This window comes from Pseudorca crassidens, chromosome X (assembly GCF_039906515.1).
Source record: "Pseudorca crassidens isolate mPseCra1 chromosome X, mPseCra1.hap1, whole genome shotgun sequence".
Taxonomy (NCBI): domain Eukaryota; kingdom Metazoa; phylum Chordata; class Mammalia; order Artiodactyla; family Delphinidae; genus Pseudorca; species Pseudorca crassidens.
The window spans coordinates 18,507,046-18,519,670 of NC_090317.1; positions in this window are offsets into that span (position 1 = coordinate 18,507,046).

Here is a 12,625-nt window from a genome sequence, read left to right on the forward strand (position 1 = left end):
TCCTTTTCTCCCTTTTATTCTGAACGGTGTGGATGAAAAGCTCTTGGTGCTGCAGCCAGGAGTCAGTGCTGTGCCTCTGAGGTGGGAGAGCCAAATTCAGGACACTGGTCCACAAGAGACCTCCCAGCTCCATAATATGAAATGGCGAAAATCTCCCAGAGATCTCCATCTCAACACCAGCACCCAGCTTCACTGAATGACCAGCAAGCTACAGTGCTGGACATCCTATGCCAAACAACTAGCAAGACAGGAAAACAACCCCACCCATTAGCAGAGAGGCTGCCTAAAATCATAATAAGGCCACAGACACCTCAAAACACACCACTAGACGTGGACCTGACCACCAGAAAGACAAAATCCAGCCGCATCCACCAGAAAACAGGCACTAGTCCCCTATACAAGGAAGCCTACACAACCCACTGAACCAACTTTAGCCACTGGGGACAGACACCAAAAACAACGGGAACTACGAACATGCAGCCTGCAAAAAGGAGACCCCAAACACAGTAAGATAAGCAAAATGAGAAGACAGAAAAACACACAGCAGATGAAAGAGCAAGATAAAAATCCACCAGAACTAACACATGAAGAGGAAATAGGCAGTCTACCTGAAAAAGAATTCAGACTAATGATAGTAAAGATGATCCAGAATCTTGGAAGTAGAATAGAGAAAATGCAAGAAACATTTAACAAGGACCTAGAAGAACTAAAGAGGAAACAAGCAATGATGAACAACACAATAAATGAAATTAAAAATACTCTAGATGGGATCAATAGCAGAATAACTGAGGCAGAAGAACGGATAAGAGACCTGGAAGATAAAATAGTGGAAATTACTACTGCAGAGCAGAATAAAGAAAAAAGAATGAAAAGAACTGAGGACTGTCTCAGACACCTCTGGGACAACATTAAATGCACCAACATTCAAATTATAGGGGTTCCAGAAGAAGAAGAGAAAAAGAAAGGGACTGAGAAAATATTTGAAGAGATTATAGTTGAAAACTTCCCTAGTATGGGAAAAGAAATAGTTAATCAAGTCCAGGAAGCACAGAGAGTCCCATACAGGATAAATCCAAGGAGAAACACGCCAAGACACATATTAATCAAACTGTCAAAAATTAAATACAAAGAAAACATATTAAAAGCAGCAAGGGAAAAACAACAAATAACACACAAGGGAATCCCCATAAGGTTAACAGCTGATCTTTCAGCAGAAATTCTGCAAGCCAGAAGGGACTGGCAGGACATATTTAAAGTGATGAAGGAGAGAAACCTACAACCAAGATTACTCTCCCCAGCAAGGATCTCATACAAATCTGATGGAGAAATTAAAACCTTTACAGACAAGCAAAAGCTGAGAGAGTTCAGCACCACCAAACCAGCTTTACAACAAATGATAAAGGAAATTCTCTAGGCCAGAAACACAAGAGAAAGAAAAGACCTACAATAACAAACCCAAAACAATTAAGAAAATGGGAACAGGAACATACATATCGATAATTACCTTAAATGTAAATGGATTAAATGCTCCCACCAAAAGACACAGACTGGCTGAATGGATACAAAAACAAGACCCATATATATGCTGTCTACAAGAGATCCACTTCAGACTTAGGGACACATACAGACTAAAAGTGACAGGATGGAAAAAGATATTCCATGCAAATGGAAACCAAAAGGAAGCTGGAGTATGAATTCTCATATCAGACAAAATAGTCTTTAAAATAAAGACTATTACAGGAGACAAAGAAGGACACTACATAATGATCAAGGGATCGATCCAAGAAGGAGATATAACAACTGTAAATATTTATGCACCCAACATAGGAGCACCTCAATACATAAGGCAAATACTAACAGCCATAAAAGGGGAAATCGACAGTAACACATTCATAGTAGGGGACTTTAACACCCCACTTTCACCAATGGACAGATCATCCAAAATGAAAATGAATAAGGAAACACAAGCTTTAAATGATACATTAAACAAGATAGACTTAATTGATATTTATAGGACATTCCATCCAAAAACAACAGAATACACATTTTTCTCAAGGGCTCATGGAACATTCTCCAGGATAGATGGGATATCTTGGGTCACAAATCAAGCTTTGGTAAATTTAACAAAATTGAAATTGTATCAAGTATCTTTTCCGACCACAATGCTATGAGACTAGATATCAATTAAAGGAAAAGATCTGTAAAAAATGTAAACACATGGAGGCTACACAGTACACTACTTAATAACGAAGTGATCACTGAATAAATCAATGAGGAAATAAAAAAATACCTAGAAACAAATGACAATGGAGACACGACAACCCCAAACCTATGGGATGCAGCAAAAGCAGTTCTAAGAGGGAAGTTTATAGCAATACAATCCTACCTTAAGAAACAGGAAACATCTCGAATAAACAACCTAACCTTGCACCTAATGCAATTAGAGAAAGAAGAACAAAAACACCCCGAAGTTAGCAGAAGGAAAGAAATCATAAAGATCAGATCAGAAATAAATGAAAAAGAAATGAAGGAAACGAGAGCAAAGATCAATAAAACTAAAAGCTGGTTCTTTGAGAAGATAAACAAAAGTGATAAACCATTAGCCAGACTCATCAAGAAAAAAAGGGAGAAGACTAAATCAAGAGAATTAGAAATGAAAAAGGAGAAGTAACAACTGACACTGAAGAAATACAAAAGATCATGAGAGATTACTACAAGCAACTCTATGCCAATAAAATGGACAACCTGGAAGAAATGGACACATTCTTAGAAATGCACAACCTTACAAGACTGAATCAGGAAGAAATAGAAAATATGAACAGACCAATCACAAGCACTGAAATCAAAATGTGATTTAAAATCTTCCAACAAACAAAAGCCCAGGACCAGATGGCTTCACAGGCGAATTATATCCAACATTTAGAAAAGAGCTAACACCTATCCTTCTCAAACTCTTCCACAATATAGCAGAGGGAGGAACACTCCCAAACTCATTCTACGAGGCCACCATTATCCTGATACCAAAACCAGACAAAGATGTCACAAAAAAAGAAAACTACAGAGAAATATCACTGATGAACATAGATGCAAAAATCCTGAAAAAAATACTAGCAAACAGAATCCAACAGCACATTAAAAGGATCATACACCATGATAAAGTGAGGTTTATCCCAGGAATGCAAGGATTCTTCAATACACGCAAATCAATCAATGCGATACACCATATTAACAAATTGAAGGATCAAAACCTTATGATAACTTCAGTAGATGCAGAAAAAGCTTTTGACAAAATTCAACACCCATTTATGATAAAAGCTCTCCACAAAGTAGGCATAGAGGGAACTTACCTCAACATAATAAAGGCCATATATGACAAACCCACAGCCAACATCATTCTCAATGGTGAAAAACTGAAACCATTACCGCTAAGATCAGGAATAAGACAAGGTTGTGCACTCTCACCACTATTATTCAACATAGTTTTGGAAGCTTTAGCCACAGCAATCAGAGATGAAAAGGAAATAAAAGGAATCCAAATCGGAAAAGAAGAAGTAAAGCTGTCACTGTTTGCAGAAGAAATGATATTATACATAGAGAATCCTAAATATGCTACCAGAAAACTACTAGAGCTAATCAATGAATTTGGTAAAGTAGCAGGATACAAAATTAATGCACAGAAATCTCTGGCATTCCTATACACTAATGATGAAAAATCTGAAAGTGAAATCAAGAAAACACTCCCATTTACCACTGCAACAAAAAGACAAAAATATCTAGGAATAAACCTACCTAAGGAGACAAAAGACCTGTATGCAGAAAATTATAAGACACTGATGAAAGAAATTAAAGATGATACAAATAGATGGAGAGATATACCATGTTCGTGGATTGGAAGAATCAACATTGTGAAAATGATTCTACTACCCAAAGCAATCTATAGATTCAGTGCAATCCCTATCAAACTACCACTGGTATTTTTCACAGAACTAGAACAAAAAATTTTACAATTTGTATGTAAACACAAAAGACCCCGAATAGCCAAAGCAATCTTGAGAACGAAAAACGGAGCTGGAGGAATCAGGCTCCCTGACTTGAGACTATACTACAAAGCTACAGTAATCAAGACAGTATGGTACTGGCACAAAAACAGAAATATAGATCAATAGAACAGGATAGAAAGCCCAGAGATAAACCCATGCACATATGGTCACCTTATTTTTGATAAAGGAGGCAAGAATGTACAAAGGAGAAAAGACAGCCTCTTCAATAATTGGTGCTATAAAACTGGACAGGTACATGTAAAAGTATGAGATTAGAACACTCCCTAACACCATACACAAAAATAAGCTCAAAATGGATTAAAGACCTAAATGTAAGGCCAGAAACTATCAAACTCTTAGAGGAAAACATAGGCAGAACACTGTATGAGATAAGTCACAGAAAGGTCCTTTTTGACCCACCTTCTAGAGAAATGGAAATAAAAACAAATATAAACAAATGGGACCTAATGAAACTTGAAAGCTTTTGCACAGCAAAGGAAACCATAAACAAGACCAAAAGACATCCCTCAGAATGGCAGAAAATATTTGCAAATGAAACAACTGACAAAGGATTAATCTCCAAAATTTATAAGCAGCTCATGCAGCTCAATAACAAAAAACCAAACAACTCAATCCAAAAATGGGCAGAAGATCTAAATAGACATTTCTCCAAAGAAGATATACAGATTGCCAACAAACACATGAAAGAATGCTCAACATCATTAATCATTAGAGAAATGCAAATCAAAACTACAATGAGATATCATCTCACACTGGTCAGAATGGCCATCATCAAAAAATCTAGAAACAATAAATGCTGGAGCGGGTGTGGAGAAAAGGGTACACTCTTGCACTGCTGGTGGGAATGTGAATTGGTACAGCCACTATGGAGAACAGTATGGAGGTTCCTTAAAAAACTACAAATAGAACTACCATATGACCCAGCAATCCCACTACTGGGCATATACCCTGAGAAAACCATAATTCAAAAAGAGTCATGTACCAAAATGTTCATTGCAGCTCTATTTACAATAGCCAGGACATGGAAGCAACCTACATGTCCGTCGACAGATGAATGGATAAAGAAGATGTGGTACATATATACAATGGAATATTACTCAGCCATAAAAAGAAACGAAATTGAGTTATTCGTAGTGAGGTGGATGGACTTAGAGTCTGTCATACAGAGTGAAGTAAGTCAGAAAGAGAAAGACAAATACCATATGCTAACACACATATATGGAATATAAGAAAAAAATGCCATGAAGAGCCTAGGGGTAAGACGGGTATAAAGACACAGACCTACTAGAGAATGGACTTGAGGGTATGGGGAGGGGGAAGGGTAAGCTGGGACAAAGTGAGAGAGTGGCCTGGACATATATACACAACCAAACGTAAAATAGATAGCTAGTGGGAAGCAGCCACATAGCACAGGGAGATCAGCTCGGTGCTTTGTGACCACCTAGAGGGGTGGGATAGGGAGGGTGGGAGGGAGGGAGATGCAAGAGGGAAGAGATATGGGAACATATGTATATGTATAACTGATTCACTTTGTTATAAAGCAGAAACTAACACACCATTGTAAAGCAATTATACTCCAATAAAGATGTCAAAATAAAAAAATAAAAAAAACCCAGAAAGTTTATATAGGGAAACAGTAGGCATATAATGGTTTGAGGCATCAGATATAGAGCCAGATATTTCTGGCTTCAAATATTGGCTCTGCCATTTCCTTTGGACAAATACCTTCTTTTATTCATTCAACAAATATTCATTGAAATCCTACATTCCAGTGTATCAATTAGTGATAAGTGCTACCTACAAAGAAAAATCCATTAAGCTAAGGATCTAGAGAGTGGGGTAAGTGGAGGGGAGTTGGCTATTTTGTATAGGTCATCAGAGAAGATTTTTCTGGCAAGTTACCATTTCAAAAGGGTAAGCTGTGATAAAGTGAGAGAGTGGCATGGACATATATACACTACCAAAACGTAAAATAGATAGCTAGTGGGAAGCAGCTGCATAGCACAGGGAGATCAGCTAGGTGGTTTGTGACCAGCTAGAAGGGTGGGATAGGGAGGGTGGGAGGGAGGGAGACGCAAGAGGGAAGAGGTATGGGAACCTATGTATATGTATAACTGATTCACTTTTTTATAAAGCAGAAACTAACACACCATTGTAAAGCAATTATACTCCAATAAAGATGTAAAAAATAAATAAATAAAAGCCCTTTAAGGGGAAAACCAGATTCCAAAGTTTGGGAAAGAATGTTTGTGCAGAGCACAGTGTATCTAGAAAGAGGTCTGAATGGGAGCTGAAGACTGCTGAGGTAGAGGGCGGGGGGGAAGTTTCTCAGATTGAATTAGTCACTCCCATGGAAGAAGGAGTCGCAGACACAATAATGAGAGATTTGTCCAACTTGAGTAGCACTTCAGCGGCTGAAGCAGTTGAAGGATAAGGTTGGAGTTAGATTTAGAGGAGGAGAGTGACACTTTGGTTTCCCAATTTCAGATATTTGACTTCTAATAGAACGGTTAAATCTGAACCCAGTTTACATAGGCATCAAAGCAAGAGTTTTGGCAAGAGTGCGGGAAAAGTTGTTTTGAAAGGAGAATGAAGATGCCAATAGTTTTCAGAAATTAAAAATTTTTTGTGCGGAGTATAAGGTATTATACATCTTGCACGTGCTGCTTTTTAGTGTGTCGCACTTCCAAATGCAGGGCAAATCAAAAGGGGAAGAAGGGAGGCTCTGTCCTCTGGGACAGATAGCTTGGGTGGAATCCATCACTGCCCTGTGAGAAGAAATTCTTAGTGCACAATGAGTGGCTCTGTACTATCTACCTGTTATATTGTTATTTCAAATAAAAGATTAAAAATTCTTAAGTGACTCAGTGGCTATTATTTATTATGGATTTTAATTGGTTCTCTAATTTATAGATCAGATTTCTGGGTAATTATGGATATAAAAACTTTCTTCGACTCTCAATGTATTAGTTTTCCATCGCTTCTATAAAAACATTACCACAAAGTAAATGGCTTAAAACAACACACATTTATTACCTTAGAATTTGGGCAGTCAGGAGTCCAAGATGTGAATCACTGGGCTAAAATCAAGATGTTGCCGGGGCTCCAATCCTTCCAGATGCTCTAAGGGGACAGTGTGTCTCCTTGCCTTTCCCAGCTTCTAAAGGCTGCCCACATTCCTTGGCTTATGGCTTCATTCCTCTACCTTCAAGGCCAGCAGTGCTCTGCAGAGTCCTCACTTGGCCATGTCTGGTTCTCCTTATGCAACCCTCTTCTACTTTTAAGAACCATGGTGAGACTGGGCCAAGATCATCTCCCTATTTTAAGGTCAGCTGATTATCAACCTTAATTCCCATTTGTCTCCTGACAATATATTCACAGGTTCCAAGCATTAGAATGTGGACATCTTCGTGGGGCCCTTACTCTTGCTACCACAGAGTAGTAGAAGGTAATGGAAAACAATCACAACAACAAAAAGCAGAATGATTCAGGACTCAGACCCTTGGGGGATAGCTTTAGTCCCCCCACCAGGTAAAAAACCTAAAGCACCTGAGGTTTTAAGTAAGGATGAAGTAAAGTTGCAATTGGTAATTGAAGAACTAAAACCTGGAGACCAATTACAGAAACAAGGGCTATAGTAGTTTTGCATATTTTCTCTATGTTTATTATATACCTGTGTCTATTTGTATTTACTCACCGTTCTCTTTTTCTCTATCCTGCTTCCTATTTTTAATTTTATATACAAGTTATTGGAAGTTAACTTTACAACTTAGTCTTTAAAGGTAACAACAGAATATTCAATGACTGCCTGACTGAATTTGAGGAATAATTAATAGATCGCATGATGGATGCAATGACTTGGGACTGAGTCATCTAACTTGGGGGAACAGTGGAACATCTAAAAGGATTGGTGTATCTGTTAGGTAGAAATGTGGAGTTGTTTTGCTGCTGTATGAGAGTTCAAATGTATGTAGGGGTGCATAGGGAAGCTGAGTAACCAAAGAGATGGGCCATGCCAGTTACCAGTGTACTGCTTCTCAGCTCCAAATTTACCCTTCAGTACATGCTCTGTGACAGTGGACAGAATTCCTTTAGGCATTTCTCCTTTACACCAAGCACAAGTTGAGTTTTCTCAGTAGAGGGTGCGAGAGGTACATTGCAAGTGGAAAGGGTTCTCTTGCCATTTCCAGTTGTTGAGGTGGGTTAGCAGTGTGAGCTGTGATGGTGAGAAAAATCTAGTGGTGCAGTAACCCAGCTGTGGAATCAAAATATGTGATTCCTGAGACGTCACAGTTCTGGCCTGGCCTGGCCTGGAGATGACTTTCCTGCTGCCATCTCCACCTGGACACCATGTGCCCTTGACTCCCTTTGATCATGTGCTTTTCCCAGGTTTGGATCCCACAGCCCTTCCACACACTGCAGGCTTCCTGCCACATCAACACCCTCAGTCCCTCTGCATGACTGCGTTCCTGGCCATTGGCTATAGCCCTCCTTGTGCCCTGGAGGGTTAGCAGTGGAGACTCCGCTCCCTCTGTGTGCCTGTGCATCCGTGCCCTGGCTGAGGCTTGTCTGCATCCTGACTGCACTCCACCTGCACTCCAGTGACCACAGACCATGGTGGCTCAGGCCAACCAGCAAACTTCTCTGCCATCCAGTAGGCTGTAAGTACATCTTCAACAAGTTCTGAACCCCAGCTCTGGAAACTGGGGCCCCTTTCCAAATTTGTTCTGGGATACTCTCCCTCAACCCTAGGATATAATATAGATTTTTCTTACATTCTACAGTTACTCTTATCATAGGTTAATAATTATTTATATTGAACTTCTCCTGTTTAAATAACTGTATTTTCTATTTCCTGATTGGACACAGTCTGATAACAGAGGCTGAGCATGTGAGATGTTCTACTCTAATATTCCAGTTAAGCCCAAAGATTGTAATGTGATACCCTTTGTTTTAATTTTATTTAGTGTTGCTTTTTTGGTGTAAAGTAGTGTAAAGAATGCTGACTGCAGAACCATAATATTCCAGCAGCTGGTGCGACCTCCAGCAAGAGATGGCTAGGATATCAAGCAAGCACTTCTTTTGTTTGTTTGTTTTTGTTTTGTACATTTGTTTTATTTTATTTTTAAATTTTATTGAAGTATAGTTGATTTACAATGTTGTGTTAATTTCTTCTGTACAGCAAAGTCACTCAGTTTATATATTTATATATATATATTCTTTTTCATATTCTTTTCCATTATGATTTGTCACAGAATACTGAATATAGTTCCCTGTGATATACAGTATGACCTTGTTATTTATCCATCCTATATATAATAGTTTGCCTCTGCTAATCCCAAACTCCCATTCCTCCCCTTCTTATTTTCATGCCTCATCTGCTAAGTAGACAACAGTAAGGACCACTAGATAGTGTTATGGGGTGATTGCAGTTCAGACAGATTCATGCATGTCAGTGGCAGGGACCTTGGGCCAGAACATCACTCTCTAGCATGTACATTCATCCATCTTCTGTCCACCTGGTTATAGTTCTGCTCTCCCCGCCCAGTAAAAATATTTCAAAATAGAAGTCTTAGCAAAGTATGTTTCTGTAACGGAGAGTGGATTATTTCCCCCACTGAAAATTTCGGTGGCCGGCCAGCAGCACTGGGACCGTGACTTCCAGGTGACCCTGATCACCTCTTTGTTTTGGTGGCGATGCATGAGTGGTACAAGAAGGTTCACACCCGGCACCAGGAGCTGGGCATCACGTGCAGGGGGGCAACAGCACTGTGTCCATGCAGGACAAGGTGGAGTTCTAGCCCCTCCCCCAACAGCCACCCCCCATCCCAGGATCAGCCATTGTCCTGAAACTCACCTGCATCAGAAATTAATCAGCTACTCTAATCAAAAAAAAAAAAAACATCTGGGGACTTCCATGGTGGTCCAGTGGGTAAGACTCTGCGCTCCCAATGCAGGGGGCCTGGGTTTGATCCCTGATGGGGGAACTAGATCACGCGTGCATGCTGCAACTAAGAGTCCACATGCTGCAAAGAAGATCCCAGGTGCTGCAACTGAGAGATGGTACAGCCAAAATAAATAAATACATAAATATTTATAAAAAATCTGAAAGTTTCATATCTGAGATTAACACTAGCTGGGCTACTCTTTCAAATGTGATGTGTTTTGTGTGTGTGTGTGTGTGTATACACATGTATATACATATTATACATATATGCATATATTTATTTATATACATAGAGTTTTTTTTAAGGAATTGGCTAATGCAAGTTGGGGCTGGCATGTCTGAATTCTGTATAGCAGGCTGGCCAACTGGAAACTGAGGCAGGAGTGAATCTTGCAGTTTTGAGTCTGAAATGCAAAGAGCAAACTGGCAGGCTGGAAACTGCTGTGGGCTCGAGGCAGAATTTCTTTGGAAAACCTCAGATTTGCTCTTAAGGCCTTCAACTGATTGGATGAGGCCCACCCACACCATCGAGGGCAATCTCCTTTACTGACTGTGGATGCTAACCATGTCTACAAAATACCTTCACAGCAACACTTAGATTACTATTTGATTAGATAACTGGGGACTTTAGCCCACCCAAGTTGATACATAAAACTGAACATCACATGTGTTATATAAATCCACAAACTCAGTGTGCCTTAAGAAAAGCATGAGGAAAAAAGTCAGTTTTGTTAAAGCACACTATATTCTGTGTTATAATCCTTAATCATTACAAAATAAGCAAAGAATTCTTAGGAATAAAATTTCAGTTGGACACTATTAAGGACAAAAAATACAAAACCCCACTTACTAAGGAAATTGTTCCTTAGGCAACTTAATAAAACTCTCAAGCAGCTATCTATTCAGTTTCATTATTGCAAGAAGTATCATTGTTTTAGGTAGACTGCCTATTTCCTCTTCATTTGTTAGGTCTGGTGGATTTTTCCCTTGCTCCTTCATCTGCTGTGTGTTTTTCTGTCTTCTCATTTTGCTTATCTTACTGTGTTTGGGGTCTCCTCTTCGCAGGCTGCAGGTTCGTAGTTCCCGTTGTTTTTGGTGTCTGTCCCCAGTGGCTAAGGTTGGTTCAGTGGGTGGTGTAGGTTTCCTGGTGGAGGAGACTAGTGCCTGTGTTCTGGTGGATGAGGCTGGATCTTGTCTTTCTGGTGGGCAGGTCCATGTCTGGTGGTGTGTTTAGGGGTGTCTGTGGCCTTATTATGATTTTAGGCAGCTTCTCTGCTAATGGATGGGGCTGTGTTCCTGTCTTGCTAGTTGTTTGGCATAGGGTGTCCAGCACTGTAGCTTGCTGGTCGTTGAGTGAAGCTGGGTGTTGGTGTTGAGATGGAGATCTCTGGGAGATTTTCGCTGTTTGATATTACGTGGAGCTGGGAGGTGTCTGGTGGACCAGTGTCCTGAATTTGGCTCTCCCACCTCAGAGGCACAGCACTGACTCCTGGCTGCAGCACCAAGAGCCTTTCATACACACGGCTCAGAATAAAAGGGAGAAAAAGTAGAAAGAAAGAAAAAAAGAGGATAAAATAAAATAAAGTAAGATAAAATAAAATAAAGTTATTAAAATAAAAAATAATTATTAAGAAAAAAATTTTAAAAAGTAAAACAAAAACGGACGGACAAAACCCTAGGACAAACGGTGAAAGCAAAGCTATACAGACACAATCTCACACAGAAGCATACACATACACACTTACAAAAAGAGGAAAAGGGGAAAAAATAATCTATCTTGCTCCCAAAGTCCACCTCTTCAATTCGGGATGATTCGTTGTCTATTCATGTATTCCACAGATGCAGGTACATCAAGTTGATTGTGGAGAGTTAATCCGCTGCTCCTGAGGCTGCTGGGAGAGATTTCCCTTTCTCTTCTTTGTTTGCACAGCTCCCAGGGGCTCAGCTTTGGATTTGGCCCCGCCTCTGCGTGTAGGTCTCCGGAGGGCGTCTGTTCTTCGCTCAGACAGGACGGGGTTAAAGGAGCCGCTGATTCGGGGGCTCTGGCTCACTCAGGCCGGGGGGAGGAAGGGGCACGGAGTGCGGGGCGGGCCTGCGGCGGCAGAGGGCAGCATGACGTTGCACCAGCTTGAGGCGCGCCGTGCGTTCTCCCGGGGAAGTTGTCCCTGGATCCCGGGACCCTGGCAGTGGCGGGCTGCACAGGCTCCCGGGAGGGGACGTGTGGATAGTGACCTGTGCTCGCACACAGGCTTCTTGGTGGCGACAGCAGCAGCCTTAGCGTCTCATGCCCGTCTCTGGGGTCCGCGCTTTTAGCCGCGGCTCGCGCCCGTCTCTGGAGTTCCTTTAAGCAGTGCTCTTAATCTCCTCTCCTCGCGCACCAGGAAACAAAGAGGGAAGAAAAAGTCTCTTGCCTCTTCGGCAGGTCCAGACTTTTCCCCGGACTCCCTCCCGGCTAGCCGTGGCGCACTAGCCCCCTTCAGGCTGTGTTCACGCCGCCAACCCCAGTCCTCTCCCTGCGCTCCGACCGAAGCCCAAGCCTCAGCTCCCAGCCCCGCCCGCCCCGGCGGGTGAGCAGAGAAGCCTCTCGGGCTGGTGAGTGCCGGTCGGCACCGATCCT